This window comes from Psammomys obesus, unplaced genomic scaffold, assembly GCF_907164565.1.
Source record: "Psammomys obesus unplaced genomic scaffold, mPsaObe1.curated_primary_1811, whole genome shotgun sequence".
Lineage (NCBI taxonomy): Eukaryota > Metazoa > Chordata > Mammalia > Rodentia > Muridae > Psammomys > Psammomys obesus.
In genome coordinates, this window is record NW_026587216.1 from 36,253,621 (window position 1) to 36,276,827 (window position 23,207).

The 23,207-nt window shown below is 41.2% G+C and overlaps 1 protein-coding gene across 4 annotated transcripts in view; it reads left to right on the plus strand.

The window, feature by feature from the left end:
- Fam110b (family with sequence similarity 110 member B) overlaps window positions 1-23,207 on the plus strand; it is a 137,372-nt gene that overhangs the window by 11,630 nt on the left and 102,535 nt on the right. For 3 of the 4 annotated variants that reach the window (XR_008719690.1, XM_055603591.1, XM_055603590.1), the window contains exon 2: window positions 16,469-16,565. The exons of the other annotated variant lie outside the window; for it this stretch is intronic. The gene's annotated coding sequence lies outside the window, so the exon portion shown is untranslated. The remainder of the gene's footprint in view (window positions 1-16,468; window positions 16,566-23,207) is intronic. 4 annotated transcript variants of the gene reach the window in all.

Consider the following 23,207-nt stretch of genomic DNA (forward strand, 5'->3'; position numbering starts at 1 on the left):
CAAATATCCGAAAATCTGAAAAAGGAAACTATCGCCTTGAAACTTCAGGTCTCGGGAATCCCAGTTGTGGGTCGTCAGCTGTGGCCCTGTTTGGATCACACAGGCACTGGTACGCAGATAGGACAGCCTTCACGTTGTTTGGGAGATGGCCGTCGTCTGTGGAGGCACGAGCTGGGTAGTGTCTTCCTTCCTCTTGTGTCTGAAGACTCGTGAGCCTGAGCTTGCTGTGATGAGGGCTGTCACAGGCTCTGACTTTTGCTCAACCTGGGCTGTCCCCTCCCTTAACCTTACTAGTTACTCCAGCTTCCGTGCTGAAGTCGCCCATGTTAGCGTGCTCACAGGGCCTCCCTTCCCAGAGGCTGGGCTTGCAGTTAGTATGCTGTCTCTGGGTATAGGTTGCCTGGGCTGTACTTACAGCAGAGATTCTTTCACTCGAATTCCTGCTGTTAATAGTGTCTTCACCCTGTGAAGGTAAAAGAGTATTATAACAGGATGTGCCAAAACCATTGTACTAGCACATTGGTTGTGTGTGTGTGTGTGTGTGTGTGTACCCATGGAAGCTTATGATACAGGGTCGTGATGCCATCTCTCCTTGGGAAATGCCCCAGCCTTACACTTCTGAGGCTGAATCAATAGTAATTTCCTATATCAGAAAGGCCTTTAGGTGGTGGAATTCGTGAAATGTATGTCCTTTAAATTACTGAACCAGAATCCCTGAGGGAGCATGGTGGGAAGGAAGGTTGCTGCCTAATATGAGGTCAGGGGAGCCCTCTCCAGGCTGAACTGCTGTGCAAAGGGGGCTGGGTTGGTGCATGGAAGTTTGAGCATGCAGTGTGGTGGATGAGCATCCTTCTTTCCTGAATTCCTGGGCTGACACTGTAGCATCCCAGTATCTGTTGGCTTTGCCCATTCCCTGTAGAGGCTGCTTTGTTTCTAACACATCTTTTCTTCTACTTCTCGTTGTGGGATGATCTCATCAGGCCTTGGAGGCTCTTCCATGGTAGAATTAACAGAGGATTGAGTCTATTCAGAGCCCTCTCAGGGCTCATTGTGAGAAATAAGGTCACTCTTCCCTTTAAACACTGCTGCAAACCGATAAACAGGTAGAAGCAGAGTGCAGGAGGGGTGAAGCATGCAAAGGCCGTTCACAGTGATCTGCCTGTGGTCTCAACTGTCACCCCATTAAAAACACACTGTTTTGTGTAGTAACCTCCTTGCTGGAATAGGGTGGGTGGGATTTCAGAACATGCTCTCTAGGACATTGCACACAGGTTCCTCCGAGAAGCCTTGAGAAGCTTTGCGCTGTAGTTCAGCGTCTCCTGGAGGGCTGCCAGTGTCACCTGGAGGTGTTCATACACAGGCTTGCCAGTGTGTCCCAGGTTCTGACTCTTGGAGTTTCCCAGGTCTTTGTTAGTGATTCTGAACTGGCCTGATGAGATGTTACCTGCCAGGTGGCAATGCTGAAACTGGGACAACAAATACATTCAGTTGGGGATGCTAAGCAGGGGGAGGAGTCTGAAGGTAGTTGCCCTGGATGAAAACACTGCAGTGGACTTGAGGATAGTAAGAGCCTCTGCCAGAACTGGAGCCTCCAATTCAGTTTCATGTCACATTCTTAATAGGCATGAATGCATGCATATGAGCATGTATGTATGTATGTATGTGTGTGCATTTATGCATGGATATAATTTTTTGAGACAGAGCCATGACCAGTACCCCTGGTTTGACTGACATTTTTTGTTTAGCCCAAACTGGCCTCTAAGTTTCGATTCTTTGTCCTCTGCTTCCCCGGTGCTGGGATGACAGCCTGTCCCACCACCCTGGGTATTGGTGTCTTTACCAAAGTCTTTCTTCTTAGTAAGCCACGTGGGATTTTTGCCAAAATACTTTGTACTTGCCTTAGTCTGTGTAGATTCTCACAGTTAAAATGCTGGCTCGTGTATGATTTGCTTTTGGGGAAGTCATGTTACATACTCAGAAGTGAACCACTCATCTTCATTTTTCATTTTAAAGGAAATGTATCTTACAGTATTCGCTACTTTCACAAAGTACTTTTTAAGTGTAACATAAGAAAATCAAGACATGACACTATGAAAATCTAGTATTTTTCTTAAGATTTTAATGCTTTTTAGTTGACAAGTTGATATTTTTGGTTTCAGAAAGCTTAGGTGGTTTTTACTTTAAGATAGATAGGTGAAATTTACATACTTGAAGTATTTCTTCTTATCCCAGCAGAAATTGATTTATATTTATTTATGTTAAGTTTTGTTTTGTTTATTTGAGACAGGGTTTCTTTGTGTATCCCTGGCTATCCTGCAACTTGCTTTGTAGGACAGGCTGGCCTTGAACTCACAGAGATCACATACCTCTGCCTCCTTAGTGCTGGGATTAAAGGGGTGTGCTGACATCACCCAGCCTAGATGCTATTAAATTAGTTAAATATGTGGAAATATGTAACTATCTCTGAACCTTGTATCAGTTCCTTATGCCAAAGGTCTTTAGAGGACCAAATCAAATTTTTTTTTTTTTTTTTTTGCAAAATTTTGAGGATTTCAAGTAGAACTCTTAATGGCTTATGTATTCTACAATTAAAATTAGTTTTATTTGGAAATGAATTTAACTCCCACTATATTGAACTATTTATTATTATACTATTAAACACATTTTTTGTGTCTTAATTATGTAGTTGGCCCATTTAATCTGGCTGTCCCACACAATAAAACCAAGTAGAATATCTGTTTAGTCACTGCTAGCATCTGAGAAGACTGATCTCTCTTTGCCGAGTGTGGCTGAAAGAAAGTAGAACATTTCCAATGCCATCTTGGTGAGGTTTGGTTGTTTTTGTATTCCGTGAAATAGATACTTTCAGATAAAAGATGTTACTGAGAAGAAAGAAAGCTAGAAGTTGGAGTAAAAACTTTTATTATCTCTTGTTTCGTAACAAATGTCCTCAAAGCTTAGAGGTAGAAATGACCTCCATTCCCCTTTGTATGTCAGTGGGGACTCTAGATCTCTGCTCTGAGATTCTGCCTCTGGGTTTCCTATCAGGCTTCAGTGAATGTGTTCCTGAGGCTGTGGGCATTCTCTACATGTGTTGTGGCCTAGAAAGGTAGCCAGAGAGCTGATGCCAGTGGTAGTAAGATTATCGATAAGCTCAGCCCCTTCCCCGGCTTCTAGCACTTCTTGACAGTCAGATTTCTGACCCGGGATGAACCTACATGTGTGTCTGATCATGTCCCAGATTGGTTAAACTGCCTGAGTCTGGTTATTAAGCAAGCCTCTCCTACGGGATACCTCATGCCAGGAAGTGATCCGGGGAGCCTCTGTGATGTCTAGAGAGGAATCATGGCTCAGGGCAAGGATGTTGATGATGAGAGTGTGAACCCAGCCCAGTCACTGTGCACAGGGGAAGGAAGTGGTTAGAAGGGCTGTCCTGGAGATCAAACGAGAACCCAGATTAGCTACATGTTAAATTTAAGTTGATTAACAGCTTGGGCGAATAGACAGGACAGATCATATCCAGGGGACTGAGGTCATAAACAGCGTGACACCTGGATCATGAGCAGTTGGGTTTTGTAGTGTCAGTAGGGGAAAAAGCAAGGAACAGAGAAAGTGGTTTTAGTCTCAGAAAGCACAGAAAGCTGAAGGTCCTCCTCTAGAACTGCTTTATAGCATTGCTGCCACTAGGAACTGAACTGTAATTGTTACTTACTATTTTAAATATTCTGTCAGTGATGTTGTTATTTGATGTTGAGAAAAACTCCAAAAAGAAGTGAAATTCCATTTGGGGGTTGTTTGATGCTAATAAGTATTTTTAACCACTAAGCCTTAAGCTCTAACCCCTTTCAACCAGTTCTTTATTGGCTAGCCAGTAGTATTTTTCCTAAGACCTCTGTTGACTTCAGAGTGCTGCATGATGGACGTGAGAGAATTAAAGGTTAATTTTGTGAAACATTTGGTAAGGAAAGTAGACATAGAGTGAATTTTGTGTTTGAACTTGGATTCCATCCCTTAAAAAAATATTCCTTATCTTTATAAAAATATGAAATCTGAAACACTTCTGGTCTCAGTCACTTGGGTATGAGATTCTTAGCCTGTTTTACTGTTAAGACAACAAAGTTGCCATTAATGTAAGGGGGTATGGGTTTAAAGCATATGTTATGGAGGCTTTAATTTGGATAGTGTCAATTTTCCTACCTCGCTATTTTCCCCCGATAGTGATTTCCTCAGAGTCCTGAGGATAGAATGAAGCAAACATTAAGTATACGAAGTTGAACGAGGGTGAAGTGTCCTAACTTATCTCATAAAGATGCCATGCGGCTGAGCTAACACACTCCTTTTGCAGACCTCTGTTTGAAGTCGCTGGTATGCACCAGTGAATAGCATTCTGAGGCTGGGGTACTGACTGTAGATCCTGACAGAGCAGGGACACCCTTGTCTTGGCACAGGATAGTTTGTACTTCACCTGTCCATTCACATGGGTTTAGTGCTGAGAAGCACCTTGTCCTCTGTTTTGGTTATGAAGGATGAATGTTCTGGTACAAGAAGTAAGAAATGTCCTGTGAAGCACACTACAGCATGGCTGAACCACGGGGGAATTGTGCAATTTAAAAGAAGCTAGCTACAACGTGACGGTAGTACCTGATCCTGTTTGTACCAAGTATCAAGTGTAGTCAGTCCAGAAGGAAAACGGAGATGGTCCAGCATGGGAAGGAAAGAATGCAGAATTGCTTAAGGAGCAGAGCATTGAGGCTTTCTTTGATCACCTCTCCTTACCAGGCCACAGAGGAAGACAGTGCAGCCACTCCTGAGGAGACCTGATAGGCTAGGGTCAGAGGGAAGGGAAGGAGGACCTCCCCTATCAGTGAACTGTGGGAGGGGCATGGGAGGAGAAGAAAGAGGGAGGGAGGTTGGAATGGGAGGGTATGAGGGAGGGGGCTACAGCTGGGCTACAAAGTGAATTAATTGTAATAAATAAAAATATTAAATGAAAAAAAAGGAGGAGATGGGTGCTGGTAATGGCGCGTGGCACAGTAGGTGGATTTCATCACCCAGTGGTATGATTAGAGTGCTTAATGATAAATTTTATGTTATGCATATTTTCTCCAGTTAAAAAAAATTATAATGTAAAAACATGTCTCAATAAAACCTGCTGAAGCCTTAAAAGAAAAGTTGTGCCCAATAGATTGGATTACATTTTACTAATGCTCTTCTTCATTTTGAAGGCTAGCAGAAAATACCGGTGTTGATATTGTCATCTTTTCATACTGTCTTCTGAAGGAGATGAATGGATCTTCTTAGGAAAAGCCAAGAATAGAGGACTGTTTTTTGTTTGTTTGTTTGTTTTGTTTTGTTTTTTGGCTTGAAATTAGTGCCACCTGCTCAGAAAAGCACTTGAGGAGGACTCCAATTATATATATCTAGCATAGCTGACAGAGCCAAGTTGGAGGGTTGTGAGTGATTATCTCAAGGAACTGATCTATCTGAGGAAGCTGAGTCCTTGGAAATGATGGGTGTTAAGCCTGTTGTCTTTCAGTGAGCTAAGATACTGTGCGCTGAACCAAACGTTGAATATATTGTAGAGATTTTTTTTATTTTTTAGTTTATTTTTGTAGTACTGGGATAGAACACAGGGCCTTATGCACACTAGGCCTGTATTCTGCTACTGTGTATGTCCAGTTCTAAATTGTGTGTGTGTGATGTATATATACTCACACATGCATTTAGGTGTACATGCTTGCTGTCTGTGTTATCTTTCGAGACAGGTTCTCTCCCCTAACGCTCACTGATTTGACTAGACCAGTTTAGCCTGGCCTGTCTAAGGGGAAAAGGAAGACTTGCATTTAATTGAAGTTTCCTCCTTGGTGTTAGAGATGCTCTCAAAGGATGGAAATTTGCCAGTGTATAATAATGGGAAGCAGAAACTTGTTGACATTATTTTTTGGCATTATATGTGAGCCTGGCTTAAACAATATTCTGTAATTCTTTTTTTTTTCAAGCAACACAATGATTACTTTAATAGCTAGTCATTTAAAAATAATACTTCAAAGGTCACCCTCAAAGTAAGATCAACTCTTTCTGCCTTAGGTGTTTGAGAGTTCATTACTTCTGCTTTTTTTTTTAAGAAATATTTTTCATAAGTTAATAAGGGATTTTACATACAAGAATTTAACAACTGCCAACTATATTTTCTTCTGTACAGATAGGTATAGTCACTATGGAAGGACTGGCCTGACTATAACAGAAACACTTCTTAATGTCTTTTGAATTTAGGAATATCAGAGTTTTACAATTGAAAACATTTAAAGTAAAGAATCTTTGCTGCTCTTTTTCCAGTGTGTTACCTATGTCCTAGAGCTGTTTCAGATGCTGTTGTTTATATTCATGTATCTAGAGTAAATAAGAGATCCACCTAGCCACCTGTGGCCATTTGGTTGGGAACTTTATTAAAAATCTAGATTTGGCTCATACATTCTGTAATTTTCCTAACTGAGATACCTCTAGTTTCCCATTCAAAACCATGGGGAAAGACATGATTATTAATTGAATAATATGCAGCTAACAGTGTGCTAGGTCTGAGATTTTGTGTTTGTGTGATAAGCTATGCAACTACATACTGTATTAGGAGTAACAGAAGGGAACATTTTGAGCTATAGTACTCTTTGTAAAACTGGAAGCATCTCTTCATTTGCACCTGGGTATGAATTTATCCTCAAAAGAGGTATGATGCTGGCATTGTAGCAATTTCATAGATTTCTCCATCAAGTTGTTCTCTAGACATTTTTAACATGGTCATAACATTTCTTCAAATGTGTGGTTTTGTTAAACGCTGTTTATACAGAATCCACAAATAAAAATGATGGGCTGGCCGAATTTAATTTGAATGTACTTAATGAAACTTTTAGTGTGTTGTTTCTTCTCTGTAAAAATTCTATATGTATGAGACCCTCTTTCAGCTTAGTACAAATAAATGAACCCCTCAGGAAACAAACGGCTTCTTCAAGGTACCTGTCCCAGGCAAACAATGTGTGTGATCAAGGTGTTTTTAGTTTGACTCTCAAAGTGTTGTTTATTGCACAGTCCTTTGGGAACAACATGTAAAAATTCCAGGTTGCCTCTGTCAGATATAGGGTTGGTGAAGATCCTTTCCCAATCTGTAGGCAGTCGTTTTGTTCTGACGACAGTGTCCTTTGCTTTACAGAACCTTTTCAGTTTCATGAGGTCCTATTTATTGATTGATGCTCTTAGAGCCTGTGCTGTTGGTGTTCTGTTCAGGAAGTTGTCTCCTGTGCCAATGAGTTCAAGGCTCTTACCTACTTTCTCTTCTAAGTGATTTAGTGTGTCTGGTTTTATATTGAGGTCTTTGATCCACTTGGATTTTAGTTTTGTGCAGGGTGATAAGTATGGATCTATTTGCATTTTTCTACATGTAGACATCCAGTTAGACCACACTATTTGTTGAAGATGCTATCTTTTTTTTTCCATTGTATGGTTTTGGCATCTTTGTCAAAAATCAAGTGTACATAAGTGTGTGGATTTATGTCAGGGTCTTCTATTCGATTCCATTGATCCATCAGTCTGTTTCTATGCCAGTACCATGCAGTTTTTAGTATTGTTGCTCTATAGTACAGCTTGAGATCAGGAATGGAGATACCTCCTGAAGATATTTTACTGTAGAGAATTGTTTTAGCAATTCTGGGTTTCTTCTTGTTCCATATGAAGGTGAGAATTTTTCTTTCAAGGTCTGTAACGAATAGTGTTGGTAATTTGATGGGAATTGCATTGAATCTGTAGATTGCTTTTGGTAAAATGGCCATTTTTACTATGTTAATCCTGCCAAGCCATGAGCATGGGAGGTCTTTCCATCTTATATATAAAGAACTAAAGAAATTAAACAGCAGCATATCAAGTAATCCAATTAAAAAATGGGGAACAGAGCTAAACAGAGAATTCTCAATAGAGGAATATTGAATGGCAGAGAAACACTTAAAGAAATGCTCAACCTCATTAGCCATCAGGGAAATGCAAATCAAAACGACCCTAAGATTTCACCTTACACTCATCAGTATGGCCAAAATAAAAAACTCAAGAGATAACACATGCTGGAGAGGTTGTGGAGAAAGGGGAACCCTCCTCCATTGCTGGTGGGAATGTAAACTTGTGCAACCACTCTGGAAGCAATCTGGCACTTTCTCAGACAATTAGAAATAGCGCTTCCTCAAGATCCAGCCATACTACTCCTAGGCATATACCCAAGAGTCTCAAGTACACAATAAGGACATTTGCTCAACCATGTTTGAAGCAGCCTTATTTATAATAGCCAGAAGCTGGAAACAGCGCAGATGCCCCTCAGTGGAGGAATGGATGCACAAATTGTGGTATATCTACACAATGGAATAGTACTCAGCAATGAAAAACAAGGAAATCATGAAATTTTCAGGTAAATGGGGGGATCTGGAAAAGATCATCCTGAGTGAGCTATCCCAGAAGCAGAAAGATGCACATGGTATATACTCACTCATATAAACATATAATATAGGATAAACCCACTAAAATCTGTACACCTAGAGAAACTAATCAAGAGGGAGGACTCTTGCTAAAATGCTCAATTCCTATCCAGAAAGGCAAAGAGGATGGACATCAGAAGAAGGAGAAAAGAGGGAACAAGTCAGGAGCCTGACACAGAGGACCTCTGAAAGCCTCTGCCCTGCAGACTGTCAATGCAGATGCTGAGACTTATGGGCAACCTTTGGGCAAAGTGCAGGGAATCTTATGAAAGAAGTGGGAAAAAGTAAGATCTGGAGGGAACAGGAACTCCATAAGGAGAGCAACAGAACGAAAAAATCTGAGCACAGGGGTCTTTCCTTAGACTGATACTCCAACCAAGGACTATGCATGGAGATAACCTAAGACTCCTGCAATGATGTAGCCCATGGCAGTTCAATTTCAGTATCCAAGTGGGTTCCATAGTAATGGGAACAGGGACTGCCTCTGACATGAACTGATTGGCCTGCTCTTTAATTATGTCCCCCTGAGGGGGAAGCAGCATTACCAGGCCACAGAAGAAGACAATGCAGCCACTCCTGATGAGACCTAATTGACTAAGATCAGAAAGAAGGAAAAGAAGACCTCCCCTATCAGTGGACTTGGGAGGGACATGCATGCAGAGGGTGGAGGAAGGGAGGGATTGGGACAGAAGGAGGGAGGGAACTACAGGGGGGATACAAAGTAAATAAAGTATAATTAATACCTCCAAAAAGCCCTTTTGCTACATCCCTGTATGTTCTGCATTTTTATAAATTTTGACACAATGTCTTCATCTAAAGAATGGCTTCCATTTGTTGATGATGAAGCCAGTGGCCCAAGGAGTCCATCAGCCGCAGTAGGGGCCAGAATGTGAGTCTGCCTCTGTCAGGGCCACTGTTGTGCAGCCCCCCAGCACTGAGTGGACAGAGCCCTTGGATCCCATGTCAGCTCGTGGACATTTAATCTCTAATATGGCCCCTTCAGGTGAAGACTTTATTTTCCTGTGTTACAGATATGGAGATGGGACTTTAAAGGGGAAATGAGTTGCTTAAATCACACTGTGCCACAGAGGCAGGATTTAAATCCAGGTGACCTGAATGTCCAGAAATGTCCTTTCCTCATCATTTTGGCTCTATCCCTGTATCCTAATTAAAGGAGGTCTTGGGATATTTTTGTATTTGTTTGTTTATTTCATAGTTGCTAACCCTCTATCTTTAGTAGCTTCAAAATAATATTTGCTTGGGCTTAGTCCAGCTGTCATATAACTCAAGCTATTTAATTGTCCCTGAATGGATGAGACAGGTCATGGATGCAGCTACTTGTTCTCATTCACAAACATGTGAAGTTGCCCTTCCTGGGTTCTGTCCTAGGGACTGAGATAACCAGGAAGGTTTGATGGTCTAGTGAGGAGTTACAACAGTAGCTGATCTTACTTAAGTATCTACGTGAAACATAGCAAGGTGCCAGGGTGTGGCAAGGAGCTTAAGAGGTAGAGCTTAGCTAGGCCAAGGGAATGCACTCCAGAGCAGGATGAGCTGAGCTAAGGTTAGACGCTGAAGTTTCTAGACATGCCAGGACATAGGAGAGACACTCAGACAGCAGACAGGATGCACACAAGAGAGAGAATAAAGCAGTCAGCTGGGGGCTTCTGCTCCCAGTTCTGAGTGGCTGGGACCCAGCCATGTATGGGTCAGCCACTGATGAGGCTAATCCATAAAAGGCCTCATCCTCTGTCATACTAAGTCTGGGTAGCTGTGAAAGAGTCTAAGGAGAAGGGGCTGGTGTCCTCAGCATTTAAGTCCAGGACAGAGGGTGTGTGCATAGTGGGCCTTGGGAATGATCAGTTTTGTTGATCAGGTTGAAAGTGTTGGGAAAACTTTGAGTTTTGGGAGATAGGTTTTGAGGTGATGATATTGATCAAGGAAGCATACCTGTTAAATATTAGGATAGAGTATTACTCTAAGTTCATCGCTGCCTCCAGATCTCCATGTTTTACAAGGGAGCCTATTCAAACATTAGGCTGTTCAGTTACTAGAATGTGCTTGCCATGAGCCATACTTCTCTATAGCTTCTGCTACTCAGGGTGCTGGCTGTCCCTTCCTGTTCACTACATTGCTCTGTTTTCATGCAATTGAACTTTGGCAGTCGATTTAATTTTGGTAGTTGATTAATATTTCTAGGTCTTCTTTTGTCTCAGTTACATTTGTACTCCTGTGAAAAGACACAATCAAGGCAACTTAGCATGGATTTAATTTGGGGGGTCCATTTACAGTTTCAGAAGATGAGTCCCTGGCCATCATGGTAGGGAGCATGGCAGCAGGCTGGCATGGTACTGGAGGAGAAGCTAAGAGATTACATTCCATCAGCAAGTTGGAGACAAAGAGTGAATAAAACTGGGCCTGATGTAGGCTTTGGAAGCCTCAAAACTCACCCTAACTGATAAACTTCCTCCAACAAGGCCGAGCTTCCTAATCCTTCCCCCAGTTCCACCAAACATTCCAATGAGCCTATGAAGGCCATTTTCATTCCAACCACCACGCCTTTCTATCTGCCCCATGCCTCCTTTTGTTAAGATCTGGTAGTCCCCAACACCCTTACTGGCCTTGGTAGGTGCTGGGTCATTTTTGTTTCACGCACCATTTTTAAACTTTAATAGTGGAGGGTCATTATCACTATAAAGATGAAGAAACTTTAAGATGGGCTTTAGAAGGAAGCCTGTGATTCCATTCTAGGCATCCTATTTATTACCCTACTTGGGCTGACCAGAGCACAGAAGAACTCATATTTTTCCTTATAGTGAGCATTTTGTTTCTGACAGTGAAGCCTATAGTTACTCTGGTGATGTTTATAATTGACTTGTAACCTCAAGAGATAGTAGGTTTCTTGCAAATACATATGTAACTTCTGCCATAGAAGACACTGCATTTTGGTATGGTGGACTTGGTGTGAGCAAGGACTTTCTTATCTAATCTTAATAATCTGTTTCTATCTATACAATGGTCAACACATGGAAGCCCCTTGGAAAATATTTGTACAAATATTTTAAGAAGAGTTTTCAAGTTGATTCACAGTCTTCTCACATTCCTTCAAGTTTCCACAGCTGGTTTTCCTCACACATTTTTGGCATGTCTGTCTCCATATTGGTAATTCATGAACTACTACTAAATTGTGGAAATTTATCTTACAATGAAGACATTGGCTATGAAGTAAACATTACTAGGCTAACCTTAGTCATCTTAGCAAGGCAACAGCCCATAGAAGTTGTAGAGCAATAGAGTCATTTCTCTGTAGCTATGATTTCATTTTTGATGGTCTCCAGACATGTAGCCACTGATGGTTGCTTTGATTCTTCTTAGGTATTTGAGATTCTGGAGAACCCATCCCACGAAGGGTTTTCATGTCTTACAAACGACATTAGGGATTGTTAGGTTAAATGATCATGGCACTGGGTTATTTTTAAAACCATGTATACGAGGTACAATGTATAAGCATTTAATGTGTATACAGTCAGACTTACCCCCAGTATACAGTTCAGGAGTTGCCCAAACATGGACAGGTAGCCAGTCTTCCAACCATGGTCTGTGTTTCTATCATCTGACATGTCTCTGATTCTGCTTTGTAGTTAGTTAGTTCTTCCCCTCCCTTTCTGAAGTGCAGTCCTTGATCTGATGTCTATTAATGGAGTTTTGCTTTCTCCAAAATTTTAAGTAAGTGGGACTAAACGTTTAATAGTTTATATCTGACATCTTTCCTATGGTGTAGCAGTCCTTTTTATTGAAATTCTTTTATATTGTCACTTGCATCAATAGTTTTTTTTTTCTTTCTTTCTTTTCCCGACTAGTATTTTCCATATAACATTTTGTGTATCCATTTACCAGCTTATGGACATCTGGGTTATTTCAGGTTTAGGGCTCTGATGAATAAAGCTGCTGTGAACCTTCCATAATCTGTGTGTTTTACTTCCTCATACCTAGAAGGAAAATTACTAAGTCAAATATATTTGTTCTCTGCTTTAGAAAAATAACTGCTAAATTATTTTTCAGAGAGCTTGTAACATTCTGAATCTTCTACCATAATTGCATTTTCAGATTTAGCAGTGTCCTGGATGTCATTAGGGATTTCTTACACTTGTTTCAAATTATACTGGCATTTTCATTGTGTGTTTACATGATGTGTTTCTTTGTTGACAGAGTGCTAAAGTCCAGACCCTATAGCCTCTTTCTTAGTATGGTTATTTGACAGTGAGATTTGATAACAATTGTGAGTTTATCTGAGGAAATAGAAGGAAGCTACAGTTGTTGGTTGGTATGTTGGCATGTTGGCATGTTGACTCCCAGACACTCCTCATTTGCAGACGTCTGTGGATGCTCAATTCCCTCTTGTAAAAAGGCATTGTGCTTTCATTGAACCTATGGACATTTTCCATATACTTTTAAATCACCTCTGGCTGACTTACAACACTGGTAGTGTAGATGCTGTGAAAATAGTTGTTACATCACCTTTAGGCGTGATAACAAAAAAAGGTTTGTACAAGTTTAGGTAAGATGAAGAATTTCCCCCAAATATTTTTCAAGGGCTGGCTGTACCTAGCTGCCTCACAGTTTCAGGAAATAAATCCCTCTTACTGGATACTTTTTTTTTTTTTTTCCCTGAGGTGTTTGCTCTCGGTAGCGTGTATGGAGGGCTTTGTCCCCTGCTGCCCTGGCTAGCTGATCTTCCCTTTCATCGTGGTGTGCACCCTTTACTTATCTGTGAGTGTCAGTTAACACTCTTTAGAGAAACCACCAGTGGGTTTGCTAAACTGCCCCCTCCCCCCTCCACACTCATCCTCTTGGAACCTCCAGGTCACTGCCTCAGGCTTTTCGGATTTCATGCACCCAGCACCGACTGTCGTAAATAATGGGAGACAACAGGCAACTGCTGATCACGCTGCTGCTCTGAGTGAACCGAGCAGTTCTGGAGTTTTAGAGAATACAAATTCTTGACGGTGGGTCTGACACCAGATAGTTCTCAGATTCTTACTTTACATGTTGCTTGTGTATACTTTGAGTTCACTTGATAGATGGCTATAAAATCACTTGAAACTGTGTTTTAGCAAACCCTGTCATTATGATCTGACTATGAACAAGAGAGAAATTGTAGTTTTGGATTACCCGAGTCTAGAATATCTCACATTTTACTTTAGTTTCCCATGGGCCTTCAGCATGACAGCTAATATGAACAGAAGACCAAAAATGTAGATTATACATTTTTGTGGCTAAGTTGCCTTATGAAGTGGTATTAATATTCTTAGAATATTTTTATTTTACAGTGAAGTAGACCTTGTGGGAAGTAGGGATCAACGGTGTAGGCAGTCTGAGAACTGAGATACGCTGTGTGGCTTTGGAAAATAACCGCTCTGGGCTTTCATCTCCTCAGTAAAATTGGATCAGTGACTCTAATATCATTGAATCATAACAGAGTTTAGCTCGTCTATTTTCTCTCTTCAAAAGAATAAAAATAGGCAAGAATAATAGTAACGATAAAAAAGAAATTTTGAGCCAATATTAAAAAAAAAAAAGCACTGGTTGCAAAATAGCATAGTATAAAGCCATTTATTTTATTCTGAGTCACAACCAGTTAAATTGGGCTCAAACATCTTATGGATTAAAAGTGCTCCAAAATAATTCTGAAAGTGTATGATTTTATTGAATTTTTTAACCCTGGAATCTCATACAAAATAATGTCATTAAGATTTATGTACCAAAGGAACCAAAGGAAGCACTGAAGTTGAGTCTTCATTTCTGTTCAGTCTACTGCTAAGCTCTAGTCTTGGCAAATTGCTGAGCATCCCTGGGTGATCGAATGAAAGTAGACAGTTCAGAAAGGCTTGCAGGTGACAGTTGTGGGGAGTTGGATTACTCTTAGTGGTTGCTGATACGGACATTTTCAGGCTTTCTCTCCAGTTTCTGAAGCCACATAAAATATGGGTCAAGATGCCCAGGCTCGCTGATAAACTGTTACATACAGCATTTGTCACACCATCCCAGAAAGGGGCACGTGATGATTGGGAGTGTGGCAGAGACCCCAAGTGATGTGGTCCTTAACCATCATCTGTTGGAACTGCAAGCAATTCTTTAGTTGCTAATCACTCTTCTGCCCATGCGTGGAAAGCGCCTCTCAATAAAGAAGACATCTATGCAGCCAGAACTTTCCTTCCCTGCCTGTTGCTGCTTTTCAAGCAAAGATGCAGACTTTGGCTGCTCTGGCATCTGACAGAAGCAGATGTGGGAGGAAGAGAGAGTTCAAATTTCCAGCACCGAGTCTTCTTGTGAGTTGCCAGATGTCTGGATAAACATTGTTGTCATGATTCATCCAGCGATCTCCAAATACAGTGAAATCAGTCAAACATACATAGATGTGGGGAGTCACTTCCCTCGGGGGCCTCGGTTTCTCACTGTTGCAATTTTGAAAATGCAATATGTTGGCTAGGGTCAGTCACGTGCCTAATTTTCAGTCAAAGCTAATGTTTTCTCCTTCCTGAACATGAGGTATGGTATGCTTAAAATCTTCCATGTCGTAACCCAGGGTCTGTCCTCCAGCTGCGACGTGTAGGAATAGTCTTATCTGAGTGACCCCAAAAATTCTACCAGGGAACTCCTTCAGCTGATAAACACCTTCAGCCAAGTGGCCTGATACAAAATTAACTCAAAAAAATCAGAAGCCCTCCTGTATACAAAAGACAAAAGGGCTGAGAAAGAAATTAGGGAAACAACACCCTTCACAATAGCCACAAAGGACATAAAGTACCTTGGTGTAACCCTAACCAAGCAAGTCAAAAACTTGTATGAAAAAAATTTCAAGTCTCTGAAGAAAGAATTAGAAGACGATATCAGAAGATGGAAAGATCTCCCATGCTCATGGCTTGGCAGGATTAACATAGTAAAAATGACCATCTTACCAAAAGCAATCTATAGATTCAATGCAATTCCCATCAAAATACCAACACAATTCTTTATAGACCTTGAAAGAAAAATTCTCAACTTCATATGGAATAACAAGAAACCCAGAATTGCTAAAACAATCCTTTACAATAAAAGATCTTCAGGAGGTATCTCCATTCCTGATCTCAAGCTGTACTGTAGAGCAACAGTAATAAAAATTGCATGGTATTGGCATAGAAACAAAATGGTGGATCAATGGAACCAAACAGAAGACCCAGAAATGAACCCACAAACTTATGGACACCTGACCTTTGACAAAAATGCCAAATCCATACAATGGAAAAAAGATAGCATCTTCAATAAATGGTGCTGGTCTAACTGGATGTCTGCATGTAGAAAAATGCAAATAGATCCATACTTATCGCCCTGCACAAAACTAAAGTCCAAGTGGATCAAAGACCTCAACATAAAACCAGACACATTAAATCAGTTAGAAGAAAAAGTAGGGAAGACCCTAGAACTCATTGGTACAGGAGACAACTTCCTGAACAGAACACCAATAGCACAGGCTCTAAGAGCAACAATCAATAAATGGGACCTCATGAAATTGAAAAGCTTCTGTAAAGCAAAGGACACTGTCATCAAAACAAAACAACTGCCTACAAATTGGGAAAGAATCTTCACCAACCCTTTATCTGACAAAGGGCTCATATCCAGTATATATAAAGAACTAAAGAAGCTGAAAAGCAGCAAACCAAGTAATCCACTTAAAAAATGGGGAACAGAGCTAAAGAGAGAATTCTCTGTAGAGGAATATCGAATGGCAGAGAAACACTTAAAGAAATGCTCAGTGTCATTAACCATTAGGGAAATGTAAATCAAAACGACCCTGAGATTTCACCTTAAACCTATCAGAATGGCCAAGACAAAAAACTCAAGTGACTGGTTTCATCTTAATGCTCTCTGAAATCCTTTGTATTGTCCAGCAGACTGTTTAATCTGTGTCCATTTCCTTTCAGAAATCCCTCAGCTGGACACTGAGAACATCAGTCCTACCCTTTCTGAGTCTTGAATTGAAAGCTTCCAGCACGGTACGACCTAGAAGTGAAATAAAAGGTAATCAAATTTTAAAAGGTATTATTAAACTCACAGATAAGTTCACACATAAGTAAATGTATTCTTTTATGTATTGAACAGATTCTTGGTATCTTTTCTTCGTTTTTCCAGCTTCACTTACTTTCCTTCTTTTTTTTTCCCCCCCTCTATTCTGCCCTCCTGCCCTCCTGTTTGTTTCCTCCTTTCTCTATTCATTCAGTTACACATGTGTGGGGTCTTTTCAGGCCCCAGCGTTTGGGGCACACACACCTGGCAGTCTGCGTGTCGTGGGAGGGGCTTGTGGAAAACACATCTGAAAATAATGGCCCCTGTCTCCATCCAGTCACTTGTGGTGCTGGTCTGACCAAGAGTCCAGCAGCCATTCAAGTACACACTCTTCTTTTTTAATCATCTCCACTGGCCCTGAAATCAATGCCCCTCTGCCCTCTGTGTCCTGGCTTGGGCATTTGCTTACAGTATTCTTTTCCAAGTTATCTGAACCCACTTCCTGTTTATGGTTTAGCTTCACAATTAGGACTGTTAGAATCAGAGTTACTCACTGGGTAAGTACTGGTACTAGTCTTCAGCCAGTTAATATGTGGGCACTTCCACTGGGCCTGAGACCTGACATGACAATTCCAAGAGGAGTGTTTTTTTATTTGTTTGTTTGTTTGTTTTTCTCTTCCTGTCCTATGTTACAGTAAAATTACAGGTGTGCCACAGTGCTCTATAAAGTTACCTTCTGCCCATATATACAAGGGGTGTGTGAAACATGAATGCATTTCACATTTAGACACAATCCGGGCATGTGCAGAGTTCCTGATACTTTACTCTTCTGCAGGATGCAGATGATAGCACTTCTTTCTCAGGTTTCTGCAAGTACTGAATGAGTTGGTATATACAAACTACTCTGTCCTAGGCACACAGCGCACACCTTGTGAAAAGAAGCTTGTAATAGGGCAAATACCATAACGCCAGTTGCTGAGAGCCTCAAAGGATAAGGGAAGAAGGCTACAAGTTCAGCAATACCCTTTTTAGCTCGTTAAATTATTGTCTCCGCTTTGATCACAAAGGTTCATTCTTAAAAGCTTTGTCTGTGACTGGCAATTGGGGTGAATAGTTCATGTTATATATTCTTTTCTTGTCATTACTACCTAAATACAAAGGGCATTATAGTCTTGGGTTTTTCTTTTTATAAGTTTAAAAGCTATTAAATATGTATAAGTATTTGTTCTCTCTTATTAGGTAATGTTTCTTATTCTTAAATATGCAGTGTCCTAAAATATTATCACCTCTACTGTCTCTACCTTTTCCAAACTTTAAGGAGAACCAACCTGAAATTGGGTAACACTCATACACTGTTCATAAATTAAATTCAGCCTACTTAAATTTGGACTTTTCCTCCCTGTCCTTTGAACTGGAAACATATTAGAGAATTTCCTGAGCACTCGTTTCATATTGCCTGCTTTGTGTGCAGTTGAAATGAATGACATTGCCTAGCAGACTAATGTATATAGCTGGGGAGCAGCTCAGGAGTAGAATTTGTGCTCAGCATGCACAAGGGACTAAGTTTCATCCCTAGAAACACACACACACACACACACACACACACACACACACACACGCACACTCACACCCACACGAGACTTTTAAAGAAAAGAGAATATAATTACAAATCACTGTGAGTCTCATAAATTAGCAAGTCTTACTGGCATGCCCCTCCTCCATTATCTTTGTTTCTGTGCCAGTATTGGACATGCACAGTGCAGATGAGAACTGAACTGAGAAGGCTTCAAGAGGACTGTGCAATTAAGAACTCAGTTGCTAAAATCCTGAGGACATAATGACTTTCAGATTTTCTTTTTTTTTTAATTTTAAGTTTATTTTTTAAATTTTTAATTTTTTTTATTTTTATTAATTACAGTTTATTCCTTCCCTCCTCCCTTCCCAATCCTGCCCTCCCCCTTCCCCACCGGTGTCCCTCTCTCAGTCCTCTGAAAAGGGAGATCCTCCTCCCCTTCCCTCTGATCCTAGTCTATCACGTCTCATCAAGAGTATCTGCATTGTATTCTGTGGCCTGGTGACAGGACAGGAGCCTACCACAGAGGGCCTCTGAAAGGCTCTACCCTGCAGGGTATCGAGGCAGATGTTGAGACTCATAGCCAAACTTTGGGGAGAGTACAGGGAATCTTACGAAAGAAGTGGGAGATAGTAAGACCTGGAGAGGACAGGAGCTCCACAAGGACAGTGACAGATCATAAAAGACTGGGCACAGGGGTCTTTTCTGAAACTGATACCCCAGCCAAGGACCACTCATGGAGATGGCCTGGAACCCCTGCACAAAGGTAGCCTATGGCAATTTAGTATCCAAGTGGCCTCCATAGTAATGGACATGAACCTGATTGGCCTGCTCTTTGATCAGATTTGCTTTTAGTATCCCTGTGAAACAGAACTGTGTAGAAAGTCATTTCCGTGGGAGGGTGTATGCATTTGAATGCAGCAATGTTAGTTCTCTCTGACGGTTGGGATGATGATGATGGCTGGAATCCCTGTCTTACTTCCCTCCTGCGGTCTTCCTGCTGCTTCTCCTACCCCTCCTTTCCTGCCTGCCTACTCCATCAATCTGGAACTTACTCAGAAAACCCTACTGTCCCAGTGTTCCTTGTCTGTGATGCAGAACCCTTGAGAGGAAGTCCTCCTAAAGAGTAGTAGATAGCCTGAGTATTGATACCTGTTTCCTGTTATCTCTGCTGCTGTAGCCTCTGCTCCAGCAGACTGGCCTAGCCTGTGCCTGGGGAAGGAGTCCTAGGCTTTGTGGACACCCAGCCCACAGAGGCCCTCACAGCCTCTCTTCTCTGAGGGGGTCTCATTGGTGCCCCTTGCACTGTCTTTTCTCAGCTGATTGTGGAAGTGTTCTGCCTCTACCCACGTTAGTATTTTCTGGCCAAGAGCAGTATAATGGTTGAATATTTTACAAATCTCTCTATATTCTGCAAGGAAGGACCAGTCTTGGGCAGGAGCTGTACTGTTTGAAATGGAGATTTACTAACCATAAGGGGATATCACTAGTTCCTATGATAGAAATCTAAACCTGGACTTGCCAAGTGTTCTGCTCGGCAGTAGACACTAGCATCTTTTCTTTATGATTTTTTTAAAGCTCATTTGCATTTTTTGCTTCATTATTGTTGGAACATGGTCTAGGATTGGAGGGAGTCACGGGAGGAGAATTCTGAGTGCTTGTGAGAATACTCCAAGAAAACAAGTCTTGTGACCTCAGTTTCTTCGAGAACATGGAATTATTCTTGGAATATGTTTTCATGCCCTCCAGGTATAGCAGATGGGAGTGGTCTGCTTTCCTCTCTCCTGCTGTACCACTGTGGTATTTTTGCCTTGCAGCAGGCCTTGGAGCAGTTGGCCTTCTGAGCAAGGATGGAAACCTTTAACACGGAGCAAAATCAAATCCCTATCCTTCTAAGTTGTTTTTATAAGGCATTTTGTCACAGTGAGAAAAGGCTACAAGGACCTTTGATTTCACCTCTTTTTGTTTATTTGCTCTTGTCAGTTTCACCTGTGTAGCAGCATCACAGCTAACTGAATATGAATACATTTTAATATATAGTATGAAGTGCTTTAAATTTTGCAAATGGTAAGGATTTCAGATATTCTCTTAGTGTACTAAATTTTTTAAATTTATAGAATACAATCTTATATTGTCTTAACTTGAATTTTGGGATTGGTGTCTTATCACAGTTTCCTTTAGCCATGGGAGGTTGTGGTTTAATGTCCCCAGTGGATGCCTGAGATAGTAGATGGTAAGGAACCCTGAATTTACTGTTTTGTCCTATGTATGCATTCTGGTAAAGTATTAACTTACAAAGTAGTTACAGCAAGAGATTAATGATGGTAAGTAACAAGGTGATAAGAACAGCTATGACAATATTGCAGTGCATGTTTTCACTTTGAGGCAATTGTTAAGTAAAGTAACGGTTTGTTAGAACATAAGCACTGACCTACCAAGGCAGCCTCCTGATAAGTGAGATGACTCTGGTTAGCAAGTCAATAACACATGAGTTGAATATACAGTACAGATACACTAAAAGGCCCGATCTGTTCCTGATGGAATGACAGCATGGAAATTCACCCTACTCGGAGTCCTGTGATTTAAACATTGGTGATGTTTGTCTAAATGTATGTCTAAATATTTCCTATATATAATATATGTATAATATATATTCCTATAATATATAGGAAATATTTAATATATTTATATATTAATATATATATATATATATATAATTTTTTGAAGTGTTAACTGCCATTCAGGCTCCATTTCCCTGCCAATATGGCAGATCTCTCTGAGGGGAAGTAGGGTCAAGGACAGCAGGAGGTTAAAGAGACCTTAGGCAGCTGTGAGCTTGGTGAGAAATAGATTTCTCAGGAGACAACTTCAGTGAGATAGCTCGTTTAATGGGAGAAAAGGCTACTTAAAACTTTGAGAGATGTTTAGGGGCTTTCAGTGTACAATACTGGCTGGGGTCAGGGTGCTGGGGATGCTTCATTTGCTTGAGGAGGAATTCCAGGTAGTGCTGGACATGACCTTATTAGGAGAAAGGAAGTTTAACCTGGCTACCAGGCTAGGTGACCTCCTACAGGGTGGCAAAGGTTGGGACACAGGGCTATGTGGGCCAGGATGTGCAGGAAGGGGCAGCGGGGAATGATCCTACTCCTCCTGCCAATCTCAGGATGAGATTTCTAATGTTTGGACATGCCTAGACCCTACTTTTGCTTCAAGCTGGCTTCTCCCAGTCCCGAAGCTCCCCAGCCACACAGTCCACCACCTGCCACTGAAATTGTGGGAAACGAAGCAATGGCTAGGATACTACAGTGGGCCTTTAGTGTGTTTGGTAGGAGACAGTCATTGAAGGAATATTTTTTTATTTTCCTGACTTTTTTGAGGTCTGTATATAGTGACAGGTCTTTTAAATGTCAGTGTAGTAAAGCCATGGTGTGTGACATTTTTTTTTTCAGCGTAGTTTGTAAGATAGGTTGATTAGCTTTCTACAGAAGGTGCTTAGATTTTTCCTGATATATAGGATTTCCTTTAAAAACAAAACAGTACCTTCAGTTTTCTTCCAGGTGTATGTACTCCAGTGTGTACTTCTGTCTTCCATCTTGCTCATATATTATTGGTGTTAAGTCTTTTATTTATAGGGCACATGCCAATCATAGATGATGAAGTTGTGTTTTCAGGTAGAATGTTATTTGCAAGCTGGTTGTGTTTTCAGTGGAGTCTCTTTCCAGTGAGCTCTGTTCTTAGCATTGCCCTGACTTGTTTCCTCAGTTCATGAGAATTGGAAAACTGCCATTTCTTCTCACTGTTGCCAAGGCCACCAAGCCCAGTGGCTTCATTGTCCCTCCGTTCTCTGCCCATTGCGGAGTAACTCTGATCTTAGACTGCTCCAGTTTCTTTAGAGTCCATTGCTAGACAGATAGGCATCACTACAGAATACCCAGGTAGGAACTGACTGGGTTGAAATTCAGGGTACATTAGATCAAATGAGTTCTAGATTTTTCTGCTCAATAGCTCATCCAATTTATGTGTATTGTAGAAAGATAATTACACCTGAGGGACACATTGGCCTCTTCTCACTGAGAGATGCTTGATAATGTACCACAGCCTCTCTTTGCTTCAACAATAAGTTTCGGTTGATACTCGCACAGTAGATCCTGTGACAGTTGCCATCATCCCTGGCCTGGGATTGTTGTTGCTGACTGCTTTCTGCTCAGAACTGTGTCATTTTATGCCTCTCAAGTCCTGAAATGTTTGAGGCACTGAAGTGCCATATTCAACACCAACTGAGCAAATTTAGTTTGTTTTTCTGTTGCCGGCCTTCAGCGTATTTATGAGAATTTAGTGGGGATGCCTTTTTCTCAGGTGTATTTATTCTTAGCATATTCATAGCATACTCTTCACCTAATTTAAGCACTTGTGAAATAACAGATGCATCAAGTCTCATATTAAAAGCACCATCCCCGAGCCAGATGCGGTAGCTCATGCCTGTAATCCCAGCACTCTGGGAGGCAGAGGCAGGCAGATCTCTGTGAGGTCAAGGCCAGCCTGGTTTTCAAAGGAGAGACCCCTGTTTCAAAAAAAGAAAAGAAAAGGAAAAAGAAATGCCCCAGTCTACACACCTATTTGGTGGTGTGTGGTAGGGAGCTTCATGTTCAGCTCAGGAGCTCCTGCATAGGCCTCCTGAGACCCTACTTCACAGGCATGTGCTCAGTACCAACAGCACCTTGTTGCAAAGACTTGGCCTTTACCTTTAGGAAGCCTATAGCTAATCTGCCAGAGTTGCTATCCTTGGCTCTAACTCTAGATTGGATGAACCCATAATATATTTATATGTTTATTTTGAGAGAAGTTACTTGAGTGAGCCAGAGAAAGATAGCCCCCTTATTGTTCCTTCTGAGTAATTCTCATCCATTGTTGTTCTCCATTTGGCAGGAGCCTGGGTGGTCCCTGAAAGCCCAGATTCCTGACAGGAACAAGATCAAAAGTGCTGGATCTCAGAACAACTAGAGCAGTTTTGGGAGAAGCCAGTGTAGTAGGCCAGGGTGTGGAAAGAGTTTCCTACTGAGTGTTAAAATTTAGCTCTTTTAAAT